Source organism: Miscanthus floridulus, chromosome 16 (genome assembly GCF_019320115.1).
Source record: "Miscanthus floridulus cultivar M001 chromosome 16, ASM1932011v1, whole genome shotgun sequence".
In the NCBI taxonomy this organism is placed as follows: domain Eukaryota; kingdom Viridiplantae; phylum Streptophyta; class Magnoliopsida; order Poales; family Poaceae; genus Miscanthus; species Miscanthus floridulus.
In genome coordinates this window covers 5,868,233-5,881,412 of record NC_089595.1, presented here as the reverse complement: position 1 = coordinate 5,881,412, position 13,180 = coordinate 5,868,233, and the positions used below count along the sequence as shown (strand labels likewise).

General features: G+C 38.3%; 1 pseudogene; it reads left to right on the top strand.

The window, feature by feature from the left end:
* Nucleotides 1-214: 214 nt before the first annotated feature.
* Nucleotides 215-2,479, top strand: LOC136510188 (uncharacterized; annotated as a pseudogene).
* The last annotated feature ends 10,701 nt before the right edge of the window (nucleotides 2,480-13,180 follow it).

The window sequence follows — 13,180 nt, the reverse complement described above, 5'->3', positions numbered from 1 at the left end:
CCATGCAAAGTTGTTGCGGTGGCATAAAGAAGACCGTAAGGTAGACAATATGCTGAGACACCCAGCTGATGGGTCATAGTGGAGAGCGATAGACAGGGAATTTCCGGAGTTTGCAAATGAGGCTAGAAACTTAAGGTTCGCCTTAAGTACAGATGGTATGAATCCTTTTGGGGAGCAGAGCACTAGTCATAGCACTTGACCAGTTACTCTATGTATCTACAGCCTTCCTCCATGGTTATGCATGAAGCAAAAGTTCATTATGATGTCGATCCTCATCCAAGGTCCGAGGCAAACTGGCAACGATATTGATGTCTATCTAAAGCCATTAGTTGAAGAACTTCTAGTTTTATGGAACAAACCAGATGTACGTGTCTAGGATGAGTACAAACAAGAACACTTTGACCTACGAGCAATGTTGTTCGTAACAATAAATGATTGGCCTGCTTTAAGTAATCTTTTAGGTCAGACAAACAAATGATATAATGCATGCACACATTGTTTTGATAACCTTGACAGTATATATTTGAAAAGATGTCGAAAGGTCATGTACCTTGGCCATCGTCGATTCCTTCCTTTGAATCACCAAGTAAGAAAGAAAGGTAAGCATTTTAAAGGTAAGCCAGACCACCGAAAGAATCCTCATAATCGAACCGGGGAAGATATACTCGCAATGGTCAAGGATGTGAAAGTAGTATTTGGAAAGGGACAAGGCAGCGAATCTGTTTCCAAAGATGCTAAGAGATACGCACCCATGTGGAAGAAGAAGTCCATCTTTTGGGAGCTACACTATTGGCAAGTTCTAGAGGTCCGCAACGCAATCGACGTGATGCACCTAACAAAGAATCTTTGTGTGAACCTGTTAGGATTCATGGGTGTGTACGGGAAGCCAAAGGATTCACTTGAAGCACGTCAGGACTTACAGGGCATGAAAGAATGAGACAACCTTCATCCAGAGAAGATAGATGATGGATGTCATTACTTAAGTCCTGCTAGTTACATGCTTAGCAAAGAAGAGAGGGACAGCATGTTCGAATGTCTAAGCAGCATCAAGGTCCCATCGGGATTCTCCTCCAATATAAAGGGTATAATAAATGTGTCAGAGAAGAAATTCCTAAACTTAAAGTCCCACGACTGCCACGTGCTTATGACGCAATTGCTTCCAGTTGCTTTAAAAGGAATTCTACCTCCACATGTACGTCTAGCCACCGTGAAGCTATGTGCATTCCTCAATGCAATTTCTCAAAAGGCAATCAATCCAGTGAAACTAGCTACTCTACAGAATAATGTGGTTCAATGTCTTGTCAGCTTTGAGTTGGTGTTCCCTCCATCCTTCGTTAATATCATGACACACCTCCTAGTTCATTTGGTGAAGGAGATTAGTATTCTTGGACCTGTGCTCTTACATAACATGTTCCCCTTCGAGAGGTTTATGAGAGTCTTGAAAAAATATGTGAAAGTACATTCTAAGCCTAAAGGAAGCATTGCCTAGGGCTATGGAACAGAGGAGGTCATTGAGTTCTGTGTTGACTTTATTCCCGACCTTGCCCCGATTAGCGTTCCTAAATCGTGACACGAGGGGAGACTCGGTGGTAAAGGAACTTTAGGGAAGAAAACATATATTGGCATGGAAGACAATTATTTCAATAAAGCACACTACACAGTTCTTCAGACCTCATCATTGGTGCATCCGTACATCGAGATACATAAGGAGTTCTTACGATCTAAGTTTCCAGGGAAGACTGAAGCTTGAATTAGGCGTCAGCACATGGAAAGTTTCAGTGGTTGGGTGCGAAAAGAATGCCAAGGCGATGACAATATTGATGAGCAACTGTTTTTGTTGGCTAGGCAACCATCGTGGCATATCCTCACGTACCAAGGGTACGAGATAAATGGGAATATATTTTACACAATTGCCCAAGATAAAAGGAGCACCAATCAAAATAGTGGTGTTTGCATAGATGGCATAGATCCAAATGAGAATATACAAACATATTATGGCCGCATAGAAGATATATGGGAACTAGACTACGCACCTAATTTTAAAGTCCCTTTGTTCCGGTGCCAATGGGTAAAGCTGACCGGAGGAGGGGTAACAGTCGACAAAGAGTATGGAATGACAACAGTGGACCTCAACAATATTGGGTACAAAGACGAACCATTCTTCCTTGCTGCCGATGTGAGTCAGATGTTCTATGTGAAAGACATGTCTACAAAATCAAAGAGAGGAAAAAACAAAGACATCAACTCAATGATCAATGAGCCAAAGCGCCACATAGTTCTTTCTAGGAAAATAAATATAGCGGGAATTGAAGACAAGAAAAACATGTCAGAAGATTATGAAAGAAATATCCGAATTCCACCCTTCATAGTGAAGAAAGATCCCAGCATCATGTTAAATGATGAAGACACTCCATGGTTACGATAAGATCATAACCAAGGGTCATACGTCAAGAAGAAATTCACTGTTATGCCCACGTGATACAACGAGGCATGTTTAATATATTATGTTTTAGAGATGGATATTATGTAATATGTTATGACTTCACATTGTAATATGTTTAATATATGTTTCAAATTTCACAAGTGTGTGACATAGTTTTAGAAAGTCTATATGAGATTCAAGAATTTATGACTAGTGTTTGATAAAACTTTCTCAAATGGGAAAATGAGCTATGTAACAATTGTAGATCTTGCTGAGATGAGCAAAACTTGGTATTCAGAGTTTTTTCATCTGAGGTCCTTTAGTGTCTCATTTGAGCAAGTTTGACCAAGTCAAATTTGGTCAAATAAAAAACAACACTTTGACTCTAGTATTATGAACTCTAAATTACTTCAAATTGAAAAGTTTTGAATACCAAGTTTGTTAAAATCATCAAGATCTACAATTGTTGTTTTGGTCAACTTTCCATTTGAGATAGTTTGGATGGTTCAAATTTGTGATTTTGAAATTTCGACAGCTACAAACTAGTTTTCGGAACCCTAGATTGTTTCAAATTGAAAAGTTTTGAATACCAAGTTTGTTTAGCTCATCAAGATCTACAATACTTATATAGGTCATTTTTTCATTTGAGAAAGTTTGAACAAAATGTAGTTCAAATTTCACAAGTGTGTGCTATAGGTTTAGAAAGTCTATATGAGATTCAAGAATTTGTGACTAGTGTTTGATAAAACTTTCTCAAATGGGAAAATGAGCTATGTAACAATTGTAGATCTTGCTAAGATGATCAAACTTGGTATTCAGAGATATTTCATCTGAGGTCATTTAGTGTCTCATTTGAGCAAGTTTGACCAAGTCAAATTTGGTCAAATGAAAAAACAACACTTTGACTCTAGTATTATGGACTCTAAATGACTTTAAATTGAAAAGTTTTGAATACCAAGTTTGTTAAACTCATCAAGATATACAATTGTTGTTTTGGTCAACTTTCCATTTGAAATAGTTTGGACGGTTCAAATTTGTGATTTTTAAATTTCTACGCCTACAAACTATTTTTCGGAACACTAGATTGTCTCAAATTGAAAAATTAAATACCAAGTTTGTTCAGCTCATCATGATATACAATTGTTATATAGGCCATTGTTTCATTTGAGAAAGTTTGGACAAAATGTAGTTCAAATTTCACAAGTGTGTGACATAGGTTTAGAAAGTCTATATGAGATTCAAGAATTTGTGACTAGTGTTTGATAAAAATTTCTCAAATGGGAAAATGAGCTATGTAACAATTGTAGATCTTGCTAAGATGATCAAACTTGGTATTCAGAGATATTTCATCTGAGGTCATTTAGTATCTCATTTGAGCAAGTTTGACCAAGTCAAATTTGGTCAAATGAAAAAACAACATTTTGACCCTAGTATTATGGACTCTAAATGACTTTAAATTAAAAAGTTTTGAATACCAAGTTTGTTAAACTCACCAAGATCTACAATTGTTGTTTTGGTCAACTTTCCATTTGAAATAGTTTGGACGGTTCAAATTTGTGATTTTTAAATTTCTATGCCTACAAACTATTTTTTGGAACACTAGATTGTCTCAAATCGAAAAATGGAATACTAAGTTTGTTCAGCTCATCAAGATATACAATTGTTGTTTTGGTCAACTTTCCATTTGAGAAAGTTTAGACGGTTCCAATTTATGATTTTTAAATTTCGACGCCTACAAACTAGTTTTCGGAACCCTAGATTGTCTCAAATTGAAAAGTTTTGAATATTAAGTTTGTTCAACTCATCAAGATCTACAATCCTTATATAGGCCATTTTTTCATTTAAAAAAGTTGTAGAACAAAAATACTATATTTTCTTTATTTTTATAGGTTCAACAAAAATTTTCTGTCATTTTGGTAAAAAAACCGAGAAAAATTAAAACATTGACGTTACAATAATGTGATAATAAATTTCCTATCGAATAATATTAGTTTTATTAATTTTAAGTTACAAATATATTTTTGCATTAACAAAATACTTAGTATTAGTAACATTTATATTCTATATTCATAAAAGAAATTAAAACTTTAGGTTACAAAATTTTCCTATTTAATATAAATAAATAGTTAATCAATAGTATTTTTAAAATAAATATTGCAAAGTATTGAAGTTGCTATAGAATTAATTAGTATTAAACAAGGAGAACAAAATCAAAATCCTAGGCCTTTCCAATTACTCTGACGGGCTGCCAAAATTTTCAGGCCTTCAGTCCCAGCCCAGGCCAGGAACCGGGACTAAAGGGTGGGCGGAATTGCCCGCCCAAAAATACCTTTAGTCCTGACTGGTAACACCAACTAGGACTAAAGATCCTTTAGTCTCGGCTGGTAAGCCGAGCCGGGACTAAAGGGTTGGACCTTTAGTCCCGGTTCGGCTTACCAGATGGGACTAAAGGGTCCCGGCCTATATATATCGAACGGTTCCTCTGTTCATCTTTTACTTTTCGATCTACAACGTCGATCTCATCTCTGCCGCGCCCAGCCACGTCGAGCTCTATCGCGCCGCCGTCGTCGTCTACCCCTGCCCGGCCTCGTCGTCGAGCCCCGCCCGGCGGCTATCGAGCTCGTCTCCGCCGTATGTCGTCCTCGCGTGGCTCAGCTCGGCCCCATGGCCGGCCAGCACGCCCGCCATCCGCCCCTAGCCTGCTAGCTATAGCTCGGCCATATTTTTTAGATTGTTTTTAGATAGTTTTTGATATATATGTTACATTAAAATGTATTAAAATTTAATTAGTAATTTATTCTTAGTTTTTAGTTAGTTTTTAGATAGTTTTTGATATATGTTAATTAGATTTAAATGTATTAAAATTTAATTAGTACTTTATTTAGATAGTTTTTTAGATAGTTTTTATTATAGTTTTTGATATATTTAGTAATTATTATTCTATCTCTCTCTATATATGTGTTAGATTTAATTTTGATTTAGTAATTCTATCTATGTATATATGTTAGATTTAATTAGATTTAGTAATTAATTCTATCTAGATATATGTGTGTTATTTTATTTTATTGGATTTAGTAATTATTTCCATGTGTTGAGAGAGAGAGAGAGAGAAAATTGTATCTAGAGAGACATTCTATGTGTTATCACATGCATATCTAGAGATATATACATATGCACTTATTTCTATGTGTTGAGATAGAGAGAGAAAATTGTATCATTCTATGTGTATATATACATGTACTTATTTCCACGTTTTTTGGATCGAAAGTGTTTTTGATTCAATTCCAAAGCCTATTCCTTATTATTGTTTATCCTTATGAAATATTATGTGTTATTATACTTAATTGGATTTAGTAATTCTATATGTGTTATCACATGTACTTATGTTATGTGCTATAGTAATTCTATCTATGTCTTGAAGATACAAATGGCTGCTCTAGATGATAACTTGAATGATGACATAATGGCGGATATTATCAACGCCGGCACCAATACAGATGTAGATGACACGAGTCAGTACTTTGCTGATTATGAGGATATCCTGAATATCCCGGTGGTTGAAAATCAACAAATTGTCGCGTAAGACATTGTATAAAAAGTTTATCTTGAAGAATGGAACGCCGGATTTCAATGCTAAGGCGTTTGTCAAGTTGGAGTCCCCTTTGGGATGACTTCGTACAATACAAGACATCTCAAGAGAGTGAGGAACGTGTGATGAGGAATCAGTAGAATGCCCGATAGAAGCAATACCATCATCGCATGGGATCAGGTGGTTATAAGAGTGCTATTCCCAAGTGGCAGAACCTAGAAGCAGAGATTACTACCAAGGGAATCATACCTGAAACAATAGAGAAGAACTGGCCTCAACGCACGAAGAATTGGTTCTACGCTCATGGGGGAAGCCTAGACCTAGACACTGGCAAGCTAATTTTTGGCCAAAAAAATTGAGAGAGCAACACAGAGACTAGCTCGTGCTAGGGAAGAAGCTGATAGTGGTGTTTTCAAGAGCAAGAGAGAGAAGGATGAATTGACATATGCCCTAGAGAATCCCGAACACGGTGGTCGAACAAGAGGCTATGGGACGGTTCCGTGGCTACAAGCATTCCCAGCAAACAAGGATACCTACAGAAGCCACCAGAGAAAGAAGGATAAGGAGGCAGACCAAATCCATGTATTGGAGCAATTTGTTAATGAGTCACGACAAGCATTGCTTGAATCACGTGAACGAGAAAAATCTCTTGAGGCAAGAATGCAGGAGGAGATTAAGAGGCAAGTGCAGCTAGCAATGAGTCAAATGCAATCGCAATCAATGCCGGGAGTCACCATTAGCCCCGTTGGTCAGATGAAAAGCAGTTGTGCTTCCACAGAGCTACCAGTTATTCAAGGTGACGTTGGGTTACGCTTCCCTATTGATTACATTACCGAGCCTCTAACAACATGTGAGCTGCACATTCCAGATGGTAATAATGCATCAATCATGGTGGCTGTCGGGGTTGTATCTCCAATAGACCGAATGAAGACACCAAGGATCCATGGGTCAGTTATTCAACCTGGATATGCTAGCGTCTCGGTCGATAGAGTGCTCAAAGGTTACAACAATGTTCCTCTTGACATTGAAGGCGATGATGGGGAGAAGACACTAGGAGAAGTAGAGAAGACATTTATTCAATGGCGCAAACGCTTCATCATCATTCCTGGGGCGCCACCACTTCCCCTACCTCACCCTAGGTACGAATGAAAGTGAATGAAATATTATTTTCCATTAATTTTATATTGGCATCAAAAATAATTGACCCACAACTTGTTTTTGTAGCAGGGTCTCCCCCCAGCCTAACCTAATCATTCATTCCCCATCTCATCACAGCATCGCGGGGGGCGAGACGACTTCATCCCTACGGCGATATCCAACTCCTACATCGGCTCCATCACCTCCACAACGATCTCCAACTCCTACACCGGCCCCACCGCCTCCACAACGATCTCCAACGCCTCCACGCCAGACTCCAACACCGGCCTCATCGCCTCCATGCCGGTCTCCAACACCACCCCCACCCCCTCCACAGCGACGCACTACAGAGACGTCTAAGGTCCCGACGGCAAAGAAGACCCCCTAAAAAAGAGTTATTTCTCAAGAAATACTTCTTGAAAAGACTGATGAGCAAATAGCAGCTGACGAAGACAAAAAAGTGAAAGATTTTTTATAGATATCCAAAAGCTGAGACAAGCGAAGCTTAAGGAGAAGTCGTACTTTTACATACCACGAGATCTACTGAGGCACAAGGTCGAAGCTCACAAGAAAAAGATGCTTGAAGTTCGTAAGCCTCCGCCACTATCAGACTATGACCGCTCCCTCGTGAAGTCACATGATGCACATAAAAAAAAGGAAAAGAGCATCAGGGAAGGATGTCCCATAGCTCGGACAACAGAATCAACCAATGCAAAATCTTGTTGTTGCTAATGAATATGGTTCCAACATAGAAGTCTATCGACCAAACAACTCTAGAGAAGTGTCGGTTCAAGACCTTAATGCTTTTTTTGAACTAACTGGTTTAACCTTGGATCAATTGACGAGCAAAGCTCCAATCCAGAACCAGGAAGTTGATACCTGGAAGACTTATAAATTTGGCAAAAGTCTAAAAAACCCTACGGCTCTGAATGAATTGGGTACGCAAATGTACTTGCTCAACAAGTGGTACATGCAGGCGTGTCGTAGGGGTGAGGAGTGGATCTTTGTCAGATTTAGAGACCATCATTACTTTCATGACGATGACATCTTATATATTAGTTTCGAAGAATTGCATCAACTATACCACTTGGACGCTCTGGACAAATCAATCATTAGCTCCTTTTGTTTGTAAGTGATTCTTACTTTTATTTAATAAACCCACTTCCATGCGTACGTGTATATAATTATCCTCACATGTAACTTATATTTATATACATATTCCAGATGTCAGAGCTCCAAAGAACACAAGACACCAGTGTTGGCTTCATTGATCCTTATATCGTATTCAAAACCGATATTATTGTCAAAGAGCACTGGGTATCTGAAGCACAGACAAATATCATGAGGTTCTTCATGAAGCAGCATGACAAGACAACAATACTTTTCCCATACAACTTTGAGTAAGTGTTAATAATAATGTAGTCTACACAGTTTATGTAATATCAATATAACTTATATGCATGTATGTGTGTGTATAAACCAATGCAGGTTTCACTGGATACTCATTGTCATTGAGTTAAACTCAAGTCGGTTAGTAATCTTGGACTCGTTGAGAAAAGAGCGGACACTATACCAAGATATGATAGACATTATCCAGGGGTAATTTTGATCTCTTGCGCACAACTATTATTGAATAGACTTTGCCATAATTTATTAACGATCGTACATTATTGGTCGCACAGGGTTTGGAAAGAGTTTATTCGGCAACACCGCAAGGATTGCAAGGCACCACTTAATGTAGTTGAAATACTAGTAAGTTGTACTATATATACTTCCCCACGTGTTTAATTACTATATCATACTTCAATTTACGTGTGAGATGATGAAAATAATCTTCTTCTCGTAAAGTGGTGTTTGCGGCAGCAACCAGGTAATAACTTATGTGGATACTACGTTTGTGAATTTATCACTGCACATATAAGAACTCCTGAAGATGTCCTTAGAGTACGTATATATCAATTTTTTATTTATTTTTAAATGAATATATATATATGTATTAATACTTTTTCTTTTATTTCAAATGCAAGACTGAATGGTTGAAACAAAGGGTCATGCAAAAAGACCATCTGAAAGCAGTTCAAGAGTCAATAGCAGGAAAACTGCTAAATCCCAATGGCGAGTTCTACTTTGATCCTAAGGAATAAATGATGTAAATTAAATGTTTATTGATATCGTTATTTTCGAGAACAAGATTATGAAAGTGTTGTATATATACATATATATCTATAATATATATAGTTTCATACTTTATTCAAATATAATAATGCTCGAGATGAGAATTTGATGTAATTATATGTGTGCGTGCATTTATATTAGCAGCGTAGAATACATACATAAAAACATATTATATATTAAACAAATATGTGTAACTGAACTGAAAACAAATTAAACAAAAAAAAGAAAAAGAAAAGGAACCTTTAGTCCTGGTTGGGGTTACCAACCGGGACTAAAGGGTGCGGCCACATTTGCTCGGCTAGAGGGCCTTTAGTCTCGGTTGGTAACACCAACCAGGACTAAAGGTCCCTCTTTAGTCTCGGCTCGATGACCCGGGACTGAAGGTTCCACATTTAGTCCCGGGATTGTTGTCCCGGCGCGGTAACCGGGACTAAAGGCCGTTACCGCCCGGAACAACAAGTCCATCCTGTAGTAGTGAGAGAATGGCCAGTTCGAACTTCCGGTTGTGTCGTGAACATTGAAGAAGGAAGAAAAGCGTGCACTTATTTCTTTCTTCAATGAACTCAAAGTCCCGATGGGCTACTGTGCAAACCCGAAGAGGCTAGTGAACATGAGAGAACTCAAGTTCAACTATGGCCCTATGAAGGCCCATGACTATCATGTCATTATGACTCAGCTGCTCCCTATTACCCTGCATGGTGTCCTCCCCCAAAGGTCCGTGCCTCAATCATAAAGATGTGCTCATTCTTCAACGCAATCTCAAAAAAGGTCATTGATGTGTCCACGCTAGAGCAGCTGTAATGGGACATAGCTGAAACTCTCGTTAGGCTTGAGATGCATTTCCCATCGACTTACTTTGATATCTCATTACATCTGCCCATTCATCTTGTTGACCAAATTAGAGCCCATAGCCCAATGTACCTACATTAGATGTTTCCTTTCAAAAGATTGATGAAAGTTTTCAGGAGGTATGTTAGAAACAGATTCAGGCCAGAAGGGGGCATGGTTGAAGGATGGTCAATGGAGGAGGACATTGAGTTCTACGTATATTATCTAGACATCAAAAGGGTCAGAGTTCTAGAATCTCGTCATGAGGGTAGACTACGTGGCAAAGGAATGATCGGGGAGAAATCTGTTACAGTAGACGACCCTATTTCTTTCAGACAGACACAATTCGCTATTCTCCAGCAAGTCAAGGGTGTGATGACATACATTGATGAGCACATGCAATCGCTGCAAACTCTATATCTGAGCAGGTCACAGGCTTGGCTGGATAAAAAACATAAGGAGGAATTGTCAACTGGTTGCGACGTCGCTTGCTTGGAATAAAGTTGGGTAATCAACTGGATGCCTTAGCCATGGGACCTTCGAGTACATATCTTAAGTACCAAGGGTATGAGATCAATGGATCCACATTTTACACAAAAAAGGAAGATGGTAAGAGCACATACTAAAATTGTGGTGTTCATTTTGATGCTCATGATGAAAACAGCAATGTGCAGGTGACATAGTATGGTTTCATAGAGGAGATATGGGAGCTAGCCTATGGTCCATTGAAGGTAGCTCTTTTTCGCTGCTAGTGGATCTAGCTTGAGGAAATCAACACTGACAGCGAAGGGTTCACTACCATTGATCTCACTAAGACCGCATACAGAGACGATCCCTTCATCCTTGCAAGAGATGTTATGCAAGTCTTCTATGCAAGGGACAATAAGACAAAAGGAAGACTAAAAGTAGTCCTAGAAGGGAAAAGGAAGATTGTCGGTGTCGATGGAGTGACGGACGAAGAAGACTACAGGGGCTATCAGGAAATGCCTCCATTCGGGGCGAACCTACCCCTACCTATCCTTCAAGAGGGTGACAAACCTGTTTATGTATGGCTTGATCACAATGAGGCCCTCATTGTTGATGCACCTAAAGATAGTTAGATTATTGTTAACTATGTAATCATTATTCGGATGTTGTTCACCAACTATGTAATCTAATTTATATTTTGTGCCCTTCTGTAAAATTAAATAATTGACTATGTAATCAAATATTGAGATGAAGTTCAGAAACACTATTATTTGATAATTATAGACCATTAATTAATTATCATGGAATTAAATAATCGAGACACAAATATTTGTATTACTTTACAATAAATTATATGTATTTACATGTACTAAACGGATAAAAAAACATAACCTAAACTAACGTAATCCTTAATGCTAGCGCAGCGGTTAAGGCCCTATAATCTGGATCTTGAATTAATTAACTCCCATTCAGAGGATAAAATAAAAAAGAAAACGTACCTTGACGTACTCCCTATCATAGCGCAGCGGTAAAACCCATCTACTGTGAAGCCGTGCCATTGATTCGAATCCTAGGTGCGGTAAACTTTTTTTATATTTTTACAGAATTAAATGAACCTCAACTTAAACTATAAAAATGAAAACAAAACATTTCCTAACGTAAATCCTCCTTTAACACAGTGGTTAAGCCACAGATCCCTCTTTCTCGCTCCCTCGGTTCAAAACCCAGGCGCGACAAATTTTTTTTATTTTTTTTTATCCAGAGCCCATGGCAGTGGCTCTGATTTCAAAAAAATAAAAGCTATCGGTTTGTCAGGCCTATCACTGCCAGTTTTTTCTTAAAAACCGATAGTGATACATGCAATCACTAGCGGTTCTAAAAACCAGCACTAATGACCTCTATCACTATCGAGTTTTTAAAAAAACTGACAGTGATACGGCAGTGGCTCTGATTTTAAAAAAATAAAAGCTATCGGTTTGTCAGGCCTATCGCGATAGTGATACATGGAATCACTGCCGGTTCTAAAAACCAGCACTAGTGATACATAGGAATATTCCATTCACGGGCCAGCAGTGCTCCCGCTGATCACCACAGCAGGAGCACTGCTCCCACCTACCACCACAGCTTGCCTATAAAATGACGCCCTGCTAGGGAGCCTCTCCATGGCTTGTTGGTTTTAGCGAGGGCTTATATGCCATGATACAGTGTTTTCCTCTCACAACAAACCACATATATCATTATACGTCATAGTCCACCAAAATGGTGCACACAAGAGGTACTAGAAGAATGCTGCTGAAGATAGAGCAACGCCGAAGATTGGAGGTCACGAGGTTCGTAGAGCCATCCGCTGTGGTGCACCTCTGGAAAAAGGTAATGTACAGACAAGGTGGATTCATCGATGCCACCTTGTCGTCTCCAACCGGTCTAGCTCGTAGACCACCTGGTGCTGCTGTTTGACCCTAGTTGGTGCTAGAAGAATGCTACTGAGGTGGTTAAATTATAATGTATTGATACACATTGATTGTAATATTAACCTATATGCAAATAGGTCTTTGTTATCGTATATGGAATTTTAGTGTAAGGTCTTTGTTATCGTATATGTAATTTATTTCTAATATTTTTATAATTTTTTGATGTATTTCATTACTATCTAAATAAATATATCGTTGTTGTTAAAACTTTCCCACTATACTATCTAAATAAATATATCCTTTATATATATGCACCTTCACTGTCGGTTCTATTTACAAACCGGCAGTGATATTCACTTTCACTGTCGGTTCTATTTAAAAAATCGGTAGTGATATTAACTTTAACTGTCTGTTCTATTTAAAAACCGGTAGTGATGTCCTTGCCCCCCTATATAAAACAAACTACCAGCCACATACATTGATCCCACCCACCCACGAACTCTCACTGTCTCATTTCTCATGTTTCACTCTCACTTCTCAAGACATTCACTCTCTCTCGACGTGATTTGGTCATGGCTCTTGCATTTTTCAATAGTATTGATATGTTGTCTTCTCCAATATTCTATCTATATTCATTTGTTATATTCATGT